At 43.7% G+C, this 20,876-nt stretch overlaps 1 long non-coding RNA gene across 1 annotated transcript in view; it reads right to left on the bottom strand.

The window, feature by feature from the left end:
* Positions 1 to 8,612: 8,612 nt before the first annotated feature.
* Positions 8,613 to 20,876, bottom strand: part of LOC147013867 (uncharacterized) — a 34,438-nt gene continuing 22,174 nt past the window's right edge. The window contains exons 2-3 of the long non-coding RNA XR_015050540.1: positions 16,085 to 16,236; positions 8,613 to 9,886 (exon numbers count right to left, since the gene is read on the bottom strand). This is a non-coding gene — a long non-coding RNA (uncharacterized LOC147013867). The remainder of the gene's footprint in view (positions 9,887 to 16,084; positions 16,237 to 20,876) is intronic.

The raw sequence follows: 20,876 nt of genomic DNA, 5'->3' as shown, positions 1-20,876 counted from the left end.
GTTGAATGATTGAACCACATTCATGTTCAAACCTCACAATGTTTGCTTTCTCGTGTGGACTTGTCATTATATCAGAAAATGGGGTTTCTCCTAAAACAGAAAGAAAGTAACAATAAATATTCAAAACAAACTAAAAAATACATGTTTAGTGCATTTATACATATCAAAGTTATGTCAATATCTCAAATAACAACAAAACTATTCAACACTCTTTTTGGTATATTCAATTTTGGACACCCAGTGGATGATTTTCCTTGCAAGGAACTTGAATGCAGGAAGAGGCCAGTAGGCCTATCAATCCCATGCAATGGTTGCCAACCTATGGTGTCCATTCTCTATCCTTTTTTAAATGCTGAACATCAAGGAAGCAGCACATACCATCTCGGCCAGGGTCGGGTTTGAAGCGCTGACCTTACAGACTCCGTGTGGATGCTCTACGAGCATTATGCCATTTAATCCAAAATAATTTCTGCAAAGCGTGTCTGTGTCTGCGCGTACACACTTTCAAAATGTCCTTGGAACGGTGTCTTTATTGCCAGCCAAAAGCCGAGGTCTTCCATGTATGCTTGCTATGTCCTGATGTGCCACTCGTTTCGTTTTATGATGCGAAGAAGGCGCAAGCTCCCAATAAATCGATGCGTGTGATGCTGGCCGTGTATGGCGAAGGTGTGTCCTCATGTTCAACATTAGTCAAACGAGTGGCTAATTTTAAGAGTGGAAGTGGGTGTCTTGAAGATGACCCCAGGTCAGGATGGGCAGCAGATGCGATCGACACATAAACCACTGCCCAAGTCGAAGCGTTCATCGTGCAAAATATCCACAGAATTTGGAATTTCTCAAGACAGCATTTTCACCATCACGAGGGCATATCCAAGATCTCAGCAACATGGATTCCGAAGAGTTCAGCACTCACTATTGATAGCAACGGCTGGAATCTTGTCGTAAGTTTCTGGAACTGCGCAATGGAGATGCAGGCGATTCCATCACTCATCAGGTAAATAATGATAAACCGTGGCTTCATCACTGGGATCCTTAAACCAAATTGGATTCCATGCAATGGATGAACAAGTGATCACCGCCACCCAATGAACTTAGCACCAAACTCTCAACTCTCAGAGTTTGAAGTCATCAACTTTCAAAGATCATGGCCTCTTATTTTCAGAGATGCCAAGGAAATCTTGCTGATTAACTATACACAGTACCTCATAAAACTACAATCACAGGAAGAGAATATTAAACCAGCTTAATGCGAAAAACTTGTGGCAGGCCATCAAGGACAAATGTCAAGGGATATTGACCAAAGTTTACTCCGCCTTTGTGTTTAACATGCAGGTGGATAAGGTCTCTGTTGTGCAGACCACCATTCAGGATGATGGCTTTGAGGAGCTCAATCGCTCTCCCCATTGCCCCTCCCTCAGTACAGCTTGGACCTTGGTCCCCAGTGACTATTTTGAGGTCCTACCTGCATGACCAGCGACCTGCTGCTGTTGAGGAACAGAATGAAGAAACCATGACTGAGATGAAGGAGCAATCTGGAAACTTGTATTGTACTAACAGAGACACAGTGTAGGACAAATGGAGCAATTTCTTTGCAATCAAAGTGACACTATATTGAAAAAATATAAAAAGTGGTCATTTCTTGGATGATTTCTCATACGTCATTTTAAGTATTTTTTTAAACACACTTGTAAATTGGCTGACTGATCACATTATCATAAGGGTGTAGTAATGATAATACAATAATAATGATAATATCAGTTCCTTACAAGGAATCTCGATGCAGGAGGAGGCCATTATGCCCATCAAAGCCTGTGCAGTGTTTGCCAACCTATGGTTGCTTGTCTGTGCTCTATCCTTTTTAAATGGCAAGCATCAAGCAAATAAGCAGCACCTTCCATTTTCAAAGTCTTTAGTATAGGGGCTGTCACACCTTGACGATTTAGCCAGCATACGCCGATTTATGAAAAATTTGTCTAAAACGCTGGCACACGTCGAATACGTTATGGGTACGTTTTGTGTACGTTAGGTGCACGCTGAAAAAAACTACCATAGGTCGTATTACGCTGGTTTAAAACGTTGTACTTTTTGGTTGTCCAAAAAATTTTGCATGCTTGAAATTTTACGACGTACTCTGCGTTTGGCTCACACGTTCCACTACGCTGGCCATAAGTTGTAGGCATGTTATGCGATCGTTGACACACGTTAATTGTACGTTACTCATAAGTCGAAACACGTAGAGGTAACATTCGCGTACCCGAAACTTATTTCTAACCTATGAGTAACGTTTTGTAAGCACACTACACGAACGTTGTTCACACTTCGCAACACGCTACTTGAAAGTTCCTCATACGTCGAAAACACATCAAAGTAAGGTTTAGGGTACCCGTGACTTATTTATAACCTATGAATAACGTGCTTGGGAATCATGACGCTATGCATATGCTAGACTATCGTTGGGCATAGGTTGTGTACGCCTAAAACACGATAAACAATCGTTGGTATAACTTATGTATAAGTTATCGAAGCGTTCTGTGTTCATTACTAGTACATCATGCATTTGTCAAAGTCGTTTTTTAATACTTTTAAAAAGTAAAACAAAGAAATATTTCATCGTGGGAATGAGGAAAAAAATTAGCCGAAAAGAACATCGAACAATAGTGCAAAGTGGTCTCCAATTCGTGGACGATAAGAGGATCCACCATAACCCACACCCTCCCCATCACGCTCACCGACTACTACTGACATGGACCTACTACTCTTACTACTACTACTGACATGGACCTACTACTCCTACTACTACTGACATAGACATACTACTACTACTATTACTGCTAATAGTATTAGTACTACTGATACGACTGGCATTGACATCTACTCAACATGGAGTCTGGAACAATGATGGGTTCCTCTTGTGGAGCCCATTTGTACATACCAATTCCCCTTAACGCTGCCAATACGCCATTACACGGTAGATGTAAGTTAGAAACACGTTCAGTAAGTGCTGTCGTCATCCGGAAGACGTCAATCTAATTCGTCTACATACGACAATGTGCTTTTGAGATACGTTACACATAGGTTCATAGCATGTTACTCAAAGGTTCAAAGCATGCTACACATAGGTTAAACGCACGTTACTCATAGGTGCATAGCACGCTAGTCATTGGTTCAAGGCAAGTTACAAATAGGTTCAATGCACGTTACTCATAGGTTTCAACCACGTTAAACATAGGTTAAAAGGACGTTACCCATTGGTTGAAAATTAGGTTGCGGGTATGTTAAATATTACCTTGACGTGTTTCGACTTATGAGTAACCTCCAAATAACGTGTGTCCGTTGTCTGTAAACAAGCGCGGAGCGTGCCAGGAACATATGACAACGCATGCGGAACGTGTTAGTCATACGCCGAGTACGTCGTAAAATTTTCAGCATGCTTGAAATTTCACGACTTATTACACGTACCACGTAAAATGACAGCGTACTTCATTGTTTTTCAGCCTACTCTTAACGTATACACAACTTACCCTTACCGTATTCGACGTGCACCTAGCGTTTTAGACACATTTTTCATTGGCCGGCATACGCTGGCAAAATCGTCAAGGTGTGACTGCGATGTTGACACTTCAAATTCTCAGGCGGTTCTGATTTAAATCGGCGTCCAGCAGGTTCTTAACAGGCTACGCCACGAGTTCACCGGCGATACGTGCAGCGCGCTATGCGTAAGTTAAACTATCGTTGGGCATAGGTTGTGAACGCCGACAACAGGCTAAGCAGTCGTTGGTAAAAGTTATCAATCACACAACGAAACGTTCTGTGCCCGTTACTAATACGTTATGCATACGACCAACACGTTATGAATACGCCCAAAACTTAAAAAAAAAAAACATCAATTTCAGCGTACGCCAACGTTTTACATATTTTTATACGTTGCCATTGCTGGTTAAAACGTCAAGGTGTGACAGGGCCCTGTGTCTTGGCCAGGGTCGGGTTCAAATCGCCGACCTCCCAGACTCAGAGTGGATGTGAAAAACTGGAGGAGGTTAGAACAGAAGCAAGACAAGTGTACTTGATACAGAGAATTGTGAACGCAAGGTATGGTCTGCTTTGGAAGATGGTAGCAGTAGGAACAGCTGATAGATTTAAACTGGATTTTAATAAGTTTGTAGAAGTAATGACCATACTCCACATTGGCAGTCCTGGAGGAATGAATAGGGGAACAGTGATATTGCCAGGAATCATCGGGAGCTTACGACGTTTGCTTCTCAAGTGGGAATATTTTTCAAACATCTCCACTCATTCGTTCCCCTTTTTTCCTGCCTGTGGAATCTACTTACAAACTCCTTTCAATGTCATCCTTCCCTCTATTTCTTCAAGACAGCTGTTCACCACCATTTTAGATCATCCCCATCCAAACTCATGATATTTTATACCTCCATTTACCCCCACGCCCAAGCCTACCTCCTTCCAAATTTCCAGTTTTCGCTTCTTAAAAGTTTTGTTGTCTGCCCCATCTATCCTCCTCTACTCCTCATTCTTCCCCACATTCTTTATTTGTCTTAGTGTCCCTCTATTTTGTCTCTCAACCCTGCTGTTGGTCTTTCCCCCTCTGTCTCTCTACTATTCATTTTTCTGCTTCGTCCTGATCTATTCAACGGTCTAGCTCTTCCACAAGCCTTAACTTTGTATCCAAAAAATAATCAATAAAAATGTGTAGTTACCTTTCTTTAACCGGGCGTAGTGGCGTGCGCCTGTAATCCGGCTACTCGGAGACTTGGGTTGGAGGATCGCTTGAGGACGGGAGCTCTGCGCTGGGCCGCGATATGAGAGGGTGTAGGGCAGCCCGGAATCATGGCGAAACCCAATCATTATCCCTGTGTCGTAAGAGGCGACCAGGGTTGCGTCAGGAAGGGCATCCGGCGTAAAACCTGTGCCAAATCAGTATGCGGATCATAACGGATGATCCGCTGTGGCGACCCCTAACGGGAGCAGCCGAAAGACGAACAACAAAGTGTAGTTACCTTTCTTTGTGTCATTTAGGAGGGGGGGGCAGTGGTACAAGGATAATGTTGTGTCCCTGGGTTTGGCGGAATGTAGAGATGACATGGGCGAAGTGGCCTTCTTGGTGTTGATTTGATTCCTCATCCAGGAGAAAAAGTGAGATAACACATTATTAATGGGCATTCTACATTCATATTTCTCAATTGTGGAAAATTCCTGCAGAACTCATGATGAATATTGATACTTAATAAGTTGTAAATAATTCTCTAAATCCTCCCTGAATTGTCAAAAAAAAATTGTTTGATCCTGCGCTAGTTTATAAAGGCTGCAAGATCCTTGACGACAAGTTACGTGTAGGCCTACTGACTTCTTAGACCTTCATGTGCATTCCCATTTTGCGCTGAGGTTGTCGCGTCCATAAAATGTTTCACAAATGAATATTAAGGCCTGTCCACATATTTTTCTGCACAGAGTAGAACGATCGATGTGTTGATACATAGTGTTTTAACTCTGTCAATTATTGTGATTTGCCTGTCTAAACTTCTGTTTTTTTGCTTTCTCTGAACAAAAATTAGGTTGATTTCTGAAAAATACACAGAAAAACCCACAAATATACCAATTGTGTTGCTTGCAGGAAGTGACGTACAATTCTAAATGTAGTATTAGGCAGTAGGAGCAGTACAATCGCAAACTACTATTTTGTTCATCATTTTTCTTCCGTTTAACGTCCATCCGAGAGACGGTACACACATTGATGAATCACCCTGCCTGTGAAACGATGGAATGACAGTTGAGAATTGGGTCGGGATTCGAACCCAGGCTACACACATCGAGCGTGCGTGCCTCTCGGATTTCCTGCCGTGATGTGGTGATTCATCACTTCATAACAACTGAAAACATTTTTTACTCGTTATGATCATATAATTTATTTTGCCTTCCTACCTCCGGTATGGAACCGCAGTATCGCCATTGATTGAGGCTGGAAGAATGTGCGCCAAGTGGTTTCACCAAGCAATCCACAAAACGGTTGAAAGAAACTTTTAAAAATGAAACGTTTAATTTGTATTTGTATTTATTCAGTGACGGGTCGTATAATGGAAGAACACACAAAAAGGGGAAATGTATGAAATAAAATTTCACATTTTCAGTGGGCCAGAAACCGCCTATTGCACCGCAGAACAACACGTGGACAACGCACGCGAGTGCGTTCAGTCAATCGATATAGTATTCAGTGACAGTGCAACCATTGTAGAGAAGTTGCCAAGTGGCTTAAACACTCCAACAAAACGGTTAATAAGAAACGGCTCAATTGGCATGCAATTAGCAATCACCGAACTGTCATATTAAACATACACCTCCCTGAGATGCCAAAAATGTCAAATATGTCCGAATTGGACAAATGAACACTTTTTTTTTTTGGAAGTCGGAAATGCTGCTAAGTTCAATTCTGGAGCTTAAATTTTGTAATTCAGTTTGGTTTAAGAGCTTCTCGAGGTTATGGCATGTGTGGAAATGAAATAAAGCCACGAATGCTGGTGTCTCCGGGCATTTAGAAGTATTGCAATGTATCCAGAAATTCGAAGCTATGATGAACAGGCATTCAATAATATGAGTGAGGAAAGTGGAGGAAAAAACCTTTATCATTAAGAAATCATTGCAGCCTATTCCAAGTGAAGGCATTATTGAGCAGGACAAAAAAATTGGCGAATTAAGACGCACACACACACACACACACACACACACACACACACACACACACACACACACACACACACACACACACACACACACACACACACACACACACACACACACACACACACACACACACACACACACACACGCACACACTTATTACAGATCTTTCTCTCGTGGGATTTTTACCAAGGTTTCGGCGAGTGCGTCACAAACTGATATTCATTTTTTTTTTTTTTACTGACTCCACCTGCATTTGTTTTCACAGATGGATCTAAGGCTTACAGTCGACTTTGTACATAAATCGAATGCAAGGTAAAGACATTAGTAAACTTTGATGTAAATTCCAAGGATATTAGTTAACAATAACACAAGATGGCAGTCTCCTTGGGTTAACCTGAGGCAGTCCCTTCTGGTGGGTGCCTGGAATGTCCTATCCCTAAGAGAGGATGATCACCTGTCTCTGTTATCATCTGAGCTCAAGCGTTTGGACATCGGGATTGCAGCACTCTCTGAGGTTCAGAGACCGGATTGTGGCGAGATCATGGTGGGTGGTTACACCTACTATTGGTCTGGTCGCTCTGATGGTTACCATGCCCAAGGAGTTGCTGTAGCTGTGTCCAATAAACTGACTCTAATGATAATTGAGGTAACACCGGTCAACGAGCGTATTATGAGACTAAGAATTCGTCAGTCCTTGGGTGTCGTTTCCCTGATCTTTGTATTTGCTCCGACTGAGGCGAGTGACCTCACCGTGAAGGATGCATTCTATGCCACGCTCAAGTCTCTGGTTGATCAGTGCCCCAGGCAAGTTACTCATCTAGTCTTGGGGGAGATTTCCATGCATCGACTGGGACTGATAGGAATGGTTATGAGACGTGTGTTTGTCTCCATGGGTCTGGAACTGTGAACCAGAATAGCACTAAGTTCCTTCACTTTGCAAGAAGTCATGGACTTAGAGTGGCTGGTTCATGGTTTCAGCACCCACAAGCTCATCGTTTGACTTGGTGTTCCAACACTGGCAGTGTGGCAAAGGAGATTGACCATGTGCTCATTCATGGTCACTGGACGATGATACAGAACTGCAGGGTCCACCACAGTGCTCAATTCCTCGATACCAACCACAGGCTTGCGTTAGCAACTCTGAAGTTGCAGCTCAAATCTGAGAGAATAGTACCATCCCAGCCTCGGCTGGATGTTGGCAAGCTCAAGGATGAGAGAGTAGCTGAGGAGTTTTTGAACTGGCTGGGTGGGGATTTGGGGGATCTGGGTGTTTTGGGGAATCCTGAAGAGTTGTGGAGCACCTTCAAGACCACCATCCTTGATGTTGCCGGTGGATGTCTTTGAACTCACCGGAAGGCGAAGAAGAATTTTGTCTCTCAAGAGACACTGGATACCATTGACCAGTTGCAGGGCCAGGCTTAATAGAGCTGAGCTGTTCCGGGAGTTGAGGCATAAAACTGTGAGTGTGTTGAGGATGGACAGGGAGGCCTATGTCCGAGGAATCTGTGAGGGTACAGCATCACCTGTGGTCAAGTGATTCTTGTCCTGCTTACAGGGGAATTCATGCATTGTTCCTCCAAGCCCATCCTTTGGTGTACTGCATTTGGAGTGGAGGGTGGTAGGCTCTTGACAGAGGAGTCTAAAGTGAAGGTCCGCTGGGCCGGATACTTTGAGCGGCTCTACCAGGCATATCCACCAGCTGTCGAGTTGCATGTCAGGGGTGTTACAATCCCTATTGCTGACCCTCCAATCAACTGTGATCCACCTTCGTTTGTGGAAACACAGGCTGAGCTGAACTGGTTGAAATGGGGTAAAGCTCCTGGGATCTGTGGCATCCATGCTGAACTTCTCAAGGCTGGTGGAAATGTTGAACTCATGGTGTACACTCATGATGCTGCTCTCAGTGCTGGGCAAGGTCTTTGCTCGGATAATTCTTGATGGGGTTCACCACCATCCGCTTGAGCACCAGCATCCAGAGCAGTCAGGCTTTACACCAAAGAAGTCAACGATTGACCGTATCCTTGCACTTCAGGTCCTCACCAAACGCAGATGAGAGTTTCAGCAGGGGCTGCTTGCAGCCTATGTTGATCTCTGTAAAGTTTTCAAGTTGGTGAATCAGGATGCTCCCTGGAGGATTCTTCGTCTTCGTGAGGTGCCACCAAAACTGAGGGAGCCTCGTGAGTGGAGGAGGCCAATAGGCCGACCACGTGCCTCGTGGTTGCAGCAGATTGATCAGCATCTCGGGGAGATGGGGATGTGCCAGGCATCTCCCTGAGGGATGGCCAGCCGGAGGTTCCTGGAGTACGGGCAGAAAGTGGATGCAGCAACACGCTGCTCCGGCGTGTGCTCTCATACCTGACCTGACCTGAGGTACACGTAGAATATGGGAATTGATCCTGTTTTCTGAGCATTATATGAGCCACTGGTTCAAATGGGAATGATAATCACGTTCAACAGAGCAACCCAAATTTATTCGTCACTCACATAATCCTACCCTTTCTTTATTGGTGTGAAGAGCATTCAAAAGGTTGTACGAACAAGATACATCTGCTAGAATATGGAGTCTTGTATAAATTAAAAGTACATTCATATATTTTGTTTTTATATTCCGTACAACCATTTATTGAAAAAAATTACTGAACATTGGAGTGTCTTGGACGGTTGTAATTATATCGATCGTATAAGTTTTTGAACGCCCCTTGTATTGCAATTCGGTGGGAAAATGTCATCCACAAATTTTCCAAAAGAAACTCTCTACAAAAGTTTACACGATATTGTTTATATGCAGCCTTATCCTAAACTCAACTCTAATTTGAAGTCATCAACTTCCCAGAGGAAACCAAAACAAAACGAATTTTGAAAATTATTTCATTTTTAAACGAAAAACAATAAAATAGAGATAACACTTAAACATCCTGTCCATGACAGCTGCTTGTTATGCTTTGGCATCCGGACCAAAGCCAGGAGCAGCCATCACCCCTTCTGCAAACATGAAAACGATCAGCCGTTCTGAAATATTCCAACAACAACAACAAAAAATGAACTCTTTATTCGGGTATAACATTCTTTTGGGGCTCATACACAGGTGGATGGAAAAATAGAAAGAGTGAGGGAATCCGTTGACAAATCACGAACCACACCCGGCTCCAGAGCCAGCCAGCGAAGCCTCGCTTAATCCACGACTTGAGTCCACCTGGAGCGACACCGCACCGGACAAAGACGCTTGTGCCTCATCCTGCCTTCGATTTGTCCGTGATGATGCAAAAAAATTCTGAAGGCATTCACAGTGTGTCTATCGATTGTAAACTAGGATTGTCATGTTATGCGGGACTGGGTACTGCGACTCCGGTATAACCTGAACTGACCTGTGAGCTGTTGGCACGAGTTTGACATGTAGTGTCGAGTAAAGTAGGGCAAGATTCCCTTGTCAGGAAAGGTCGGTAAAATGCCCCTCTGAACCATACCCCACTAACAAACAATAACCTCCTCCCTACTGGTTATATGTTCAGTATCCTGAACTTCTATACCAGACGTCTCTGACTGATAGTATAGTGGGCAATTTAAAATGTTCAGTATACTCAACAAAAGGACCTCAGAGAATGTAAGTGACACTAAAATAATAACTTATGTGTGCTTAAATTGTGTGGTGCAAAAACTAAAGCAACTTTTACGATATATATATATATATATATATATATATATATATATATATATATATATATATATATATATATATATATATATATATATATATATATATATATATATCTTCTTCTTCTTCTTCTTCTTCTTTCGGCTGGTCCCGTTAGGGGTCGCCACAGCGGATCATCCATATTATCCGCATAGTGATTTGGCACATGTTTTACGCCGCATGCCCTTCCTGACGCAACCCTGGTCGCCTCTTACGACACAGGGATAGGGTACACCTATTTAACCGGGGTATACACCAGCCCAGTACACTGGTACTCATTTCGCTGACCTCGGAAGGATGACAGGCTGAGTCAACCCCCTGGTGTATTAATTCAGTGGCCCAACGGGGCTTGAACTCAGGACCTTTTGGATCCCAAGCCGCTCCCCTAACCACTGCGCCAACACCAGGCTCCCTAACAAACTACACACACACACACACACACACACACACACACACACACACACACACACACACACACACACACACACACACACACACACACACACACACACACACACACACACACACACACACACACACACACACACACACACACACACACACACACACACACACACACACACACACACACACACACACACACACACACACACACACACACACTATGAGTCATCAGTCCCAAGACACGGTTTTAGCTGCGAAAACGGCACCAGATTAGTTCAGACCATCTATTTCTACTGTTTTCTTTTTTTTTCTTCAGATAATACAAACAATACATGAAACCAAAATGGTAGACACCGGTCTATTTACAGTGGCTATTTTTCTCCCAAAGATGAAGATTTGATTTTTGACTGTGCTGGTTTTCCAAAACGCTCCTCAAAGTCCTCTTCCACCTGAATCATCGTCTTGTTTGTGTTTCTCCTCTCGTGGACCCACACCGCTGCCACCGGCCTCAATGGCACTGTAAATGGACGAGTGTCTGCCATCTTGGTTCAATATATTACTTGTATTATTATCGAAGAAGAAAAAGAAAACAGTACAAATAGATGGTCTGAACTAATCTTGTGCCGAAAAGCAGCTAAAACCGTGTCCTGGGACTTATGACTCACTCTGTGTAAGCACAATAGTATATATATATATATATATATATATATATATATATATATATATATATATATATATATATATATATATATATATATATATATATATACACACACACACATACACAGTGTGCTTACATGTTGTGTAAGCAAATAAACCGTGCTTCCCCATTGTCTTAGATCACTCACCGATTTGTCATTTATTTATTTTAATTTTTTTTTTTTTTTTCATGACCTCCAACACCGAAGGTGATGGAGGTTATGTTTTCACCCGTTTCTGTCTGTCTGTTTCTTTGACTGTGTGCAGGATATCTCAAAAAGTTGTGCATGGATTCGGATGACATTTTGTGAACAGGTTGGGTGTGTGACAAGGATGAATTGATTCGATTTTGGTGAAGATCCGGATCCGGATCCGACTACTAGAATTTTTTACGTGATTCTTCACCATTGAGAGATAGGGTGAAAAATGATATATAGCACGACGTCTCAAAAAGTTGTGGACGGATTTGGATGAAACTTGGCAAACAGGTTGGGTGTGTGACTTCGACAAAATGTTTCGATGTTGGTGAAGATCCGATTCTGGATCCAACGACTAGAATTTTGAAGGGATTCTTCACCATTGAGAGATAGGGCCAAAAAACGATGTAGTACTGCATCGATAGCATGATATTTCAAAAATCTATTGGGTCTGATATATTCTCGTGGATCAGGCATTACGTGGTGGGGGTATGTGCTCTATTGAGTGCTCTTCTAGTTTATTTATATTTTCATTTATGAATACTTTCCAACGGACCTGTGAATTTTTTGGCGTGTCGCCTTCGATGGCCATCGGCATATAAAATTACCATGCTTCCCCCATTGTCTCGGGTCGCTCACCTGCTTTGTTTAAAAAAAAAATCAAAACATTTATATTTTCATTCATGGATGTTGTCTGATGATTCTATAATTTTTCCTGGTGCACTGGCTTTGATGTCCATTGGCACACAAAATTTCGGCTTTCTCGAATGAGTGGTTAGAAAGAGCTTTATATGTAACTAGACGACCCGTGAATCCGTTGGGTTCCCATTGTGACAGCGGTTGATGAAAACAAGCTCGAATGAATGAGCGAAGATCCTCATCCTCTTAATGATGATGTCATAAAAACGAATATGACGTCATTGTGATGTATCAGGTTTGCGATAAATTATCTGTGCTAATGCCCGGCTTGATTCCCGCAAACAAAAAATTCAAACAGCTTGCCTAGTTTTGGAGATAATGGTATAGGCGATTTCCATTACCGGCAATATTATGACGTCAACTTTTTTTCTAGGAAGAATTTCCAAAATCGGAGATGGTTACTGCCTGCGCGTGGGCTTTCTGCATATACATGGCAAGTTTCACGAAGATCCGATGAAAACTCTGGGTTGTGAAACAAAAAATGTCAAAAAATAGGAATGACGTCATAAACATTGATATAACGTCATAGTGATGTATCATATGTGTGGTAATTCACCTCTGCTAATGCCCTGTTAGATTCCTGCAAACAGAATTCAAAAAGCTTGCCTAGTTTCGGACATAATTTTTTAGTCTATTTCCATTAGCGGAGATATTTTGACGTCATAACTTTTTTTCGAGGAAGAATTTCCAAAATCGGAGATGGTTCCTGCCTGCGCGTGGGCTTTCTGCATATACATGGCAAGTTTCACGAAGATCCGATGAAAACTCTGGGTTGTGAAACAAAAAATAGGAATGATGTCATAAACATTGATATGACGTCATGGTGATGTATCATATGTGCGGTATTTAACCTCCGCCATCGAAGATCGGAGGTTACTGTTTTCACCCCTTTCTGTTTGTTTGTTTGTGAACAGTATTACGGAAAAACCCCTTGACGGATTTTGACGAAACTTGGTGGGGGGGGGGGGGAGGGAGGTGGGCGGTTCCAGACAGTCCTTTCGGAGAGACATTGTCAGAGCGTGAGATTTGTCACGATTGAAAGACATGTTCCACATGTTGGACCAGCTTGTGATTTTACTCAGATCTGCAGAGAGTGAAGAAGCTGCTGTTTGCCGATCTGAGGGATGACAAATGGTACGGCAGAGGGTGAAGTCATCAGCAAAGAGATAAAGAGGATTTTCCAAAGTCAGAGAGATCATTGATGAAAACCAGAAAAAGAACAGGGTCCAGAACGCTTCCTTGGGGAACTCCAGCCTGGACAGGAAGAGGGGATGAGAGAACTCCATTTAGGGCCACACATTGACTGCGACAGGAGAGGGAGTCTGCAAGCCATGAGTGGAGATGTCCTTGGATACCATCGGAAGAGAGTTTGGTGAGCAGGGCACAGTGCCACACCATATCAAAATGTGATCAGCATGTGATATGTCTCGGGAGATGGCTCTGATCTCATATCTTGCATTGAGGACCTCCATCCATTATTGAGAGAGCAGAAGCAACATATCCACGGTAGGGTGACCATATGCACAACTATCCACAACAAAGGAGCATAAATGATATTCGACAATAATAACGCATCGGTGGGGGTGTATAGCTTCAAATTGTTGGACCAATAAGTGCATGATAGCGCTGCACCATCATGCCCATTGTGGGATTTGATGCACGCCGCACCATCATGCCCATTCTGGGATGGGATGCACTTCACACCATCATGCCCATTCTGGGATGGGACTCACTCCGCACCATCATGCCCATTGTGTGATTGGATATGCACGCTGCACCACATGCCCATTGTGGGATGGGGTAGACGCAGCACCATCATGCCCATTCTGGGATGGGACTCACTCTGCACCATCATGCCCATTGTGGGATGGGATATGCACGCTGCACCATCATGCCCATTGTGGGATGGGATGCACGCTGCACCATCATGTCCATTGTGGGATGGGATGCACGCTGCACCATCATGTCCATTGTGGGATGGGATGCACGCTGCACCATCATGTCCATTGTGGGATGGGATGCACGCTGCACCATCATGCCCATTGTGGGATGGGACGCATGCTGCACAATCATGCCCATTGTGGGATGGGATACACGCTGCACAATCATGCCCATTGTGGGATGGGATGCACGCTGCACCATCATGTCCATTGTGGGATGGGATGCACGCTGCACAATCATGCCCATTCTGGGATGGGACTCACTCTGCACCATCATGCCCATTGTGGGATGGGATATGCACACTGCACCATCATGCCCATTGTGGGATGGGGTAGACGCAGCACCATCATGCCCATTCTGGGATGGGACTCACTCTGCACCATCATGCCCATTGTGGGATGGGATGCATGCTGCACCATCATGCCCATTGTGGGATGGGATGCACGCTGCACCATCATGCCCATTGTGGGATGGGACGCATGCTGCACCATCATGCCCATTGTGGGATGGGATACACGCTGCACAATCATGCCCATTGTGGGATGGGATGCACGCTGCACCATCATGTCCATTGTGGGATGGGATGCACGCTGCACAATCATGCCCATTGTGGGATGGGATGTACGCTGCACCATCATGCCCATTGTGGGATGGGATGTATGCTGCACCATCATGCCCATTGTGGGATGGGATTGCGCTGCACAATCATTCCCATTGTGGGATGGGATATGCACGCTGCACAATCATGCCCATTCTGGGATGGGACTCACTCTGCACCATCATGCCCATTGTGGGATGGGATGCATGCTGCACAATCATGCCCATTGTGGGATGGGATGTACGCTGCACCATCATGCCCATTGTGGGATGGGATTACGCTGCACAATCATGCCCATTGTGGGATGGGATTCACTCTGCACCATCATGCCCATTGTGGGATGGGATATGCACACTGCACCATCATGCCCATTGTGGGATGGGATGTACGCTGCACCATCATGCCCATTGTGGGATGGGATGTACGCTGCACCATCATGCCCATTGTGGGATGGGATGCACGCTGCACAATCATGCCCATTGTGGGATGGGATGTACGCTGCACAATCATTCCCATTGTGGGATGGGATGCACGCTGCACAATCATGCCCATTGTGGGATGGGATGTACGCTGCACAATCATGCCCATTGTGGGATGGGATGTACGCTGCACAATCATGCCCATTGTGGGATGGGATATGCACGCCGTATTACTTTACCGTGGAAATTGAAAGTGTCCAAAATGCAAAGCTGAATAGGTCATCATTTTGAGGTGTTTTCAGGCCATGTGCCAGTATGGCATCAACCAGGCAGCATATAAAATACAATTTAATTAATTGATGTTGTCGAATACAGGTCGAAGTTCGAGTTTTCGGTTCAATTCACCAAGTGACTTGTGACAGGAAACGCCATGTAATAATAGGAACATAATATGAATACACTGATTTACATACATGTATTTTTCTTTTTATATTATTACATGAAGTTCATCATTGAGGTCTATCGAAGTAGTATTTGTGGTCAATACTTGTGAGGGGGTTGGGGGTGGGGTAAGAAAAGATGAGAAACAATATATTACACATGAATTGGATGATTAAAGCATGATTTTTCAGTTACATTTTCACAGGTAAACAATTACACTCTCACATGTAAACATAGGCCCTATCCAGCATAATGAGAGGATCTGATGAAATGTTAACAATACATCGAGGTCGGTACTGACTGTTCACTTAGTCTTTCCGCAGGGTTCCAAGTTCCAGCCATCTCGGGTGCTTCCTGGCAAACTGATCCAGCATGCTTTCCTCATCAACGTCAAATTTGTAGTGAGTGTGCATTAGGGCCAACGCAGCCAACTTGTCTTGGGTCATGCTTGCCCTACGGAAGGTGGACGGCCTGCACTGTTAATAGGTCTAGATGAGCTGGGCCTGACCTTCAAATGAATCAGCATTATGTTGTCATCACCAAGATCATTATTGGCACCTTATGTCTGATAGAGAGGGCCTAGCTCCCAACTAGCCCGCGACGTATGGGTTTAGCCCACAAATTGACCGCCAAACCCGCAAATCCAAAATACGACTGAATAAAAAGGAAAATGCATGTATGAAATAATCACCATACCAAACACCAATAAGAAAATTAATTTAATCAGCAAAAAAAATCATTCGATTAACTGTTTGGCCAGTTTCTTTCCCATGTGCAACGGACATTTCCTTCATCTCATACATGCACATGTAGATCTACTGACTGGCACAATCTATTACGGCGCACACGTGTAGACTACATGCATGTCAGTCAAAAGTAGTCAACATGAACATTAGCTTGTTTAAAATGACTAGATAGATCTATATAGCGAATGTGCTCTTCCAAGTTTAAGCAACACACATGATGACACTGGTACCAAACCAGTCCTTTATCTCCTTGTTTAATGGGAAAACCTTCATGTATGAAAACCTTCATATAGTGGAATGAATGACGCATCATGTGTGATTCATTCCACGCACACTTTAGACTGGTCGTGGTATCATCAGATATCATGCATGCCCGCAGCATGAAGAATTTGAATGGGATTGGCTTTTATATGAACAGTGCATTAACACAAGCATTCATTGAAACACAGTCACCCAGGAGACAGAGTCAGGTTATAATAAGATTATGTAGACTGAGCAGGTTACAAGTCAGACTTCATTAAGGAACACCGACGTTCGCATTGTATTTTTCCTTTGTTCTTATATTCTTGCGAATTCAATTGACTAAAAATGATGCTTCTAAAAAATGTGGACCTTTGTGTGTTTTTTTTGGGGGGGGAGGGGTGGGGGTGGTGTGTATGCAGTGCCTTCTATACAAAGAGTTTGGCCAACCCAGTTTTGCACTGGGTAAAAAAATTATGCCTATTGTTTAGTTTTGTGGCCATGACTTGAACCTGAGTACCCCCAGCACGTATGCAGATTGACCCGGCCATTTTTTCCCATTATTTTTCAAACCTACACAAATATACATGCAGAAAATTCCCTTTTTGGGGGGGGGGGGATTTTGTGTTTGGCCAACGAAACAAACGGTGCCAGGTTGCTAAACCAGGTTGGTCAAACTCTTTGTGCAGAAGGTTTAAACATATCAAGAACCTCCCCTCTCTCTCCCCCCACCCTGGTACGGATCTAATTTGTCATGCAAGATAATTTGTCCTGTTGAGGCAGACTGAGATGTGAATAAACTTTATGTAAATAAATCCAATAAATGTTCTGTCTTCATGCGAGAGTCTTTTATTCCACAGTATTCATTGGGAAAAAAAAACATTCCTTCCATGTGATGTGTATTGTAAATATATATATATATATATATATATATATATATATATATATATATATATATATATATATATATATATATATAATATCTTCTTCTTTCGGCTGCTCCCATTAGGGGTCGCCACAGCAGATCATCCATTATGATCCGCATAGTGATTTGGCACAGGTTTTATGCCGGATGCCCTTCCTGACGCAACCCTGGTCCCCTCTTACGACACAGGGATATGGTACACCTATTCAAACCGGGGCATACACCGGATCCAGTACACTGGTACTCACTTCGCCGACCTTGGAAGGATGACAGGCTGAGTCAATCTCCTGGTGTGTATTAATTCAAGCGGCCAACGGGACTTGAACTCGGGACCTTTTGGATCCCAAAGCTGCCACCCTAACCACTACGCCAACACCAGGGTGTGTGTGTGTGTGTGTGTGTGTGTGTGTGTGTGTGTGTGTGTGTGTGTGTGTGTGTGTGTGTGTGTGTGTGTGTGTGTGTGTGTGTGTGTGTGTGTGTGTGTGTGTGTGTGTGTGTGTGTGTGTGTGTATATATATATATATATATATATATATATATATATATATATATATATATATATATATATATATAAATTTTTTTTTTTTTTTTTAACTCCCATTTATTGGCTTGTGTGAAGGATGAACTGCACGCTCATTCCACCGAGGAGAACACCTGATTCACAATAGAGTGAGATGTCAGCAAGGTTTTCCTTTTCATTGTTTATATTTTTCTGTAATGCTCACTAATCTGAGGAACGAACCAAACATGCCAATCACATCATTGTGTCAGCAAACATTTGTTGGCAGGATAACGGCTCAGAGATAGTGCACTTACCTTTTGAGTTGTCGAGTCTGGGTTTCATATAGACCGTCACAATGTTGATTAAATGCAGGTTGCAGGGCATTGCATCACAAAGTGCACCATCCCTTGGATGGGATGCAAAGCTGAGAACTCGTCTCGTCTGCCCTGCATTAGCTGGTATATGTGAAAGATTCCACATTCTTTGACAAAAGTAGACTATTGTGCGATGTTACCTTGTACAAATTCAGACTGTATGTGTATACATGTATACTCATATATGCATGTACATATATACGATTTTGAGGAGGGAGAGAGGTTTGAGAGTTCAGACTTGAGATGAGAAAGATGTTGTTTTCTGGCTCTCCTGAGGGTAGCTACACACTTGTTCCGAGCTTTGTGGAAAGAACTGAGATTGCCCTCAGTTGGGTTTGCTTTCCATGAGGCAAAGGCAAGTTGTTTCAGGACAACTGCCTCGCCACAAGCTTCAGTAAACCAAGGGCGGGAGGAAAGGTTGGACAACTGAACACGAGAGGGGATAAATCTGTGCATGAGGGAGAGCAAGTTTCTTTGAAAGAATTCCCAGGATGAGTTGATGTTTGAGAAAGTAGTGATAGGAGACCAGTCTGTAAGTTTGATGGCTGCTCGGAGACCCTGCCAGTCGGCTTGAGTGAAATGCCAGACTCGACGGCGGTGAGGTGGTTCTCTGATAACAGCCAGAGAGATGTCCACTTTGACCAGTACATGGTCAGAAGAACCGATTGGAGCGGAGAAAGAGCAGCAGATATTGTCAGGGAAATTTGTCAAAATCAGATCCAGAAGAGATAGAGTACCATTGGTTGAGATCCGGGTCTGGAAGTTGACCGATTGAGTCAGTCCTAATGAGTCGCAGAAAGCTTTTGCTGAGGTGCCATGACAGGTGAGAGAGGTACCCACACCTAGCCAACTGGCGTGAAGACAATTGAAGTCACCACATAAGAGGAAGAGAGAGTTTGGATGAGAAGATAGAAGATGGTCCATGTTTTCGGATAGTGAGGTGTAGATGGAGTCATCACTGTTCGCTGGACGGTACAGTACACATATAAACATGAGGTGGGAGTGGAGGGGAAGCCGAAGCCAGAGGTATTCCTGGGGGTGTGGGGGAGTGAGAGCAGTGCATGGAGAGTGAGGAATAGAGTCTTTGATGAAGAGAGCAACACCTCCACCAGGACGAGGCTCAGGTCTGTCATACCGTAAGAGGGAGTAACCAGGGAGAGATAATTGGGAGTCAGACACGTCTTGGGAGAGGAAAGTTTCTGTTGGGCAGATAATGTCTGGTTTGTCAGTGGCAACCTGTATGGAAAGATCTGAAAGGTTTGAGCGAAGGCCCCGGATATTTGAGGTCCACACTTTTAATGAAGAGGTAGGGGAGGAGGCTTTGGGTGCAGGAGGTGGAGGGGGAGGGGGAGGGTAGGACAAGGGACGACCGGGGCAGGTAAGGAGGGTTGTTGAAAGAGTGTGGGGTATTGCAGAATAGCGAGGGGAGGGGGCCGAATGAGGAGGAGAAAAGGCTCTGTGGTGCTGGGGGAGAGGGGGGACAAGAGACAAGGAAGAAGGCAGTTGGGGATTTGAGGAGGTGGAGTGAAGAGATGGAGGTGAGAGGGCAGTGGAGGGCGGCAGCTTGGTGGATGAGAGGGGGTGAAGCTTTGAGAAGGATGAGTGGGGGGATGAAAGGTGGGAGAAAGGTGAGGGGGGAATTTTTGAGAGAGGTTAGAGGGAGGCTTGGAGGGAGAAGAGTGGGATGGTTGCTTTGAGAGTGAGAGTGAGGGGTGAGGGGGTGAGTTGGCACTGAAGTTGGAAAAAAAAGAATGGTTGATGGAAAGTGAACATCCATGGCAAACTGTGGTTTTTAAGAGTTTTAGGTCAGAGATGCGATTTAACACAATTCTTGATGGATGCAATGAAGGCGAATTCAGAGAATGGAGAGAAGAGGCGCTGTAATAGTTGGATTTTTTAGGCAAGGAATGAAGGAGAGCTCGAAATGAGAGCAGTCAGTTAAAATAGCAGAAGAGTAGTGCATTATGAAACAGTAAAGAGAACCACTTGTGTGAGAGAGGAAGATGAAGCATTATAAGATCGTTTTTGTTGTTAATATTAATGTTTGAGAGAGTTCAACAGATTAGGTCATGGAAGTGAAGAAAAAAAAATCGAGGAAGAAGACGAGGAGGAAGTTAAGAGGAAGAAGAAGAAGCAGAATCGGGAGAAGGTGAGCGTGTTGTTGTTGTTGTTGTTGGGTATTTTTTTTTTTTTTTTTTTTTTTGAGATAAGAAAGAGATTAGTTGGGAGAATGGGGGATGTTTGGAAAGTGGGGAGGATGAAAATTGAAGGTAATGGGGAGGATAGAAATTGAAGGTAATGGGGAG

This window comes from Eptatretus burgeri, chromosome 13 (assembly GCF_056783735.1).
Source record: "Eptatretus burgeri isolate ZD-2024b chromosome 13, Ebu_testis_v1, whole genome shotgun sequence".
Taxonomy (NCBI): Eukaryota; Metazoa; Chordata; class Myxini; order Myxiniformes; family Myxinidae; genus Eptatretus; species Eptatretus burgeri.
This window is presented reverse-complemented; position numbering and strand designations above follow the sequence as displayed.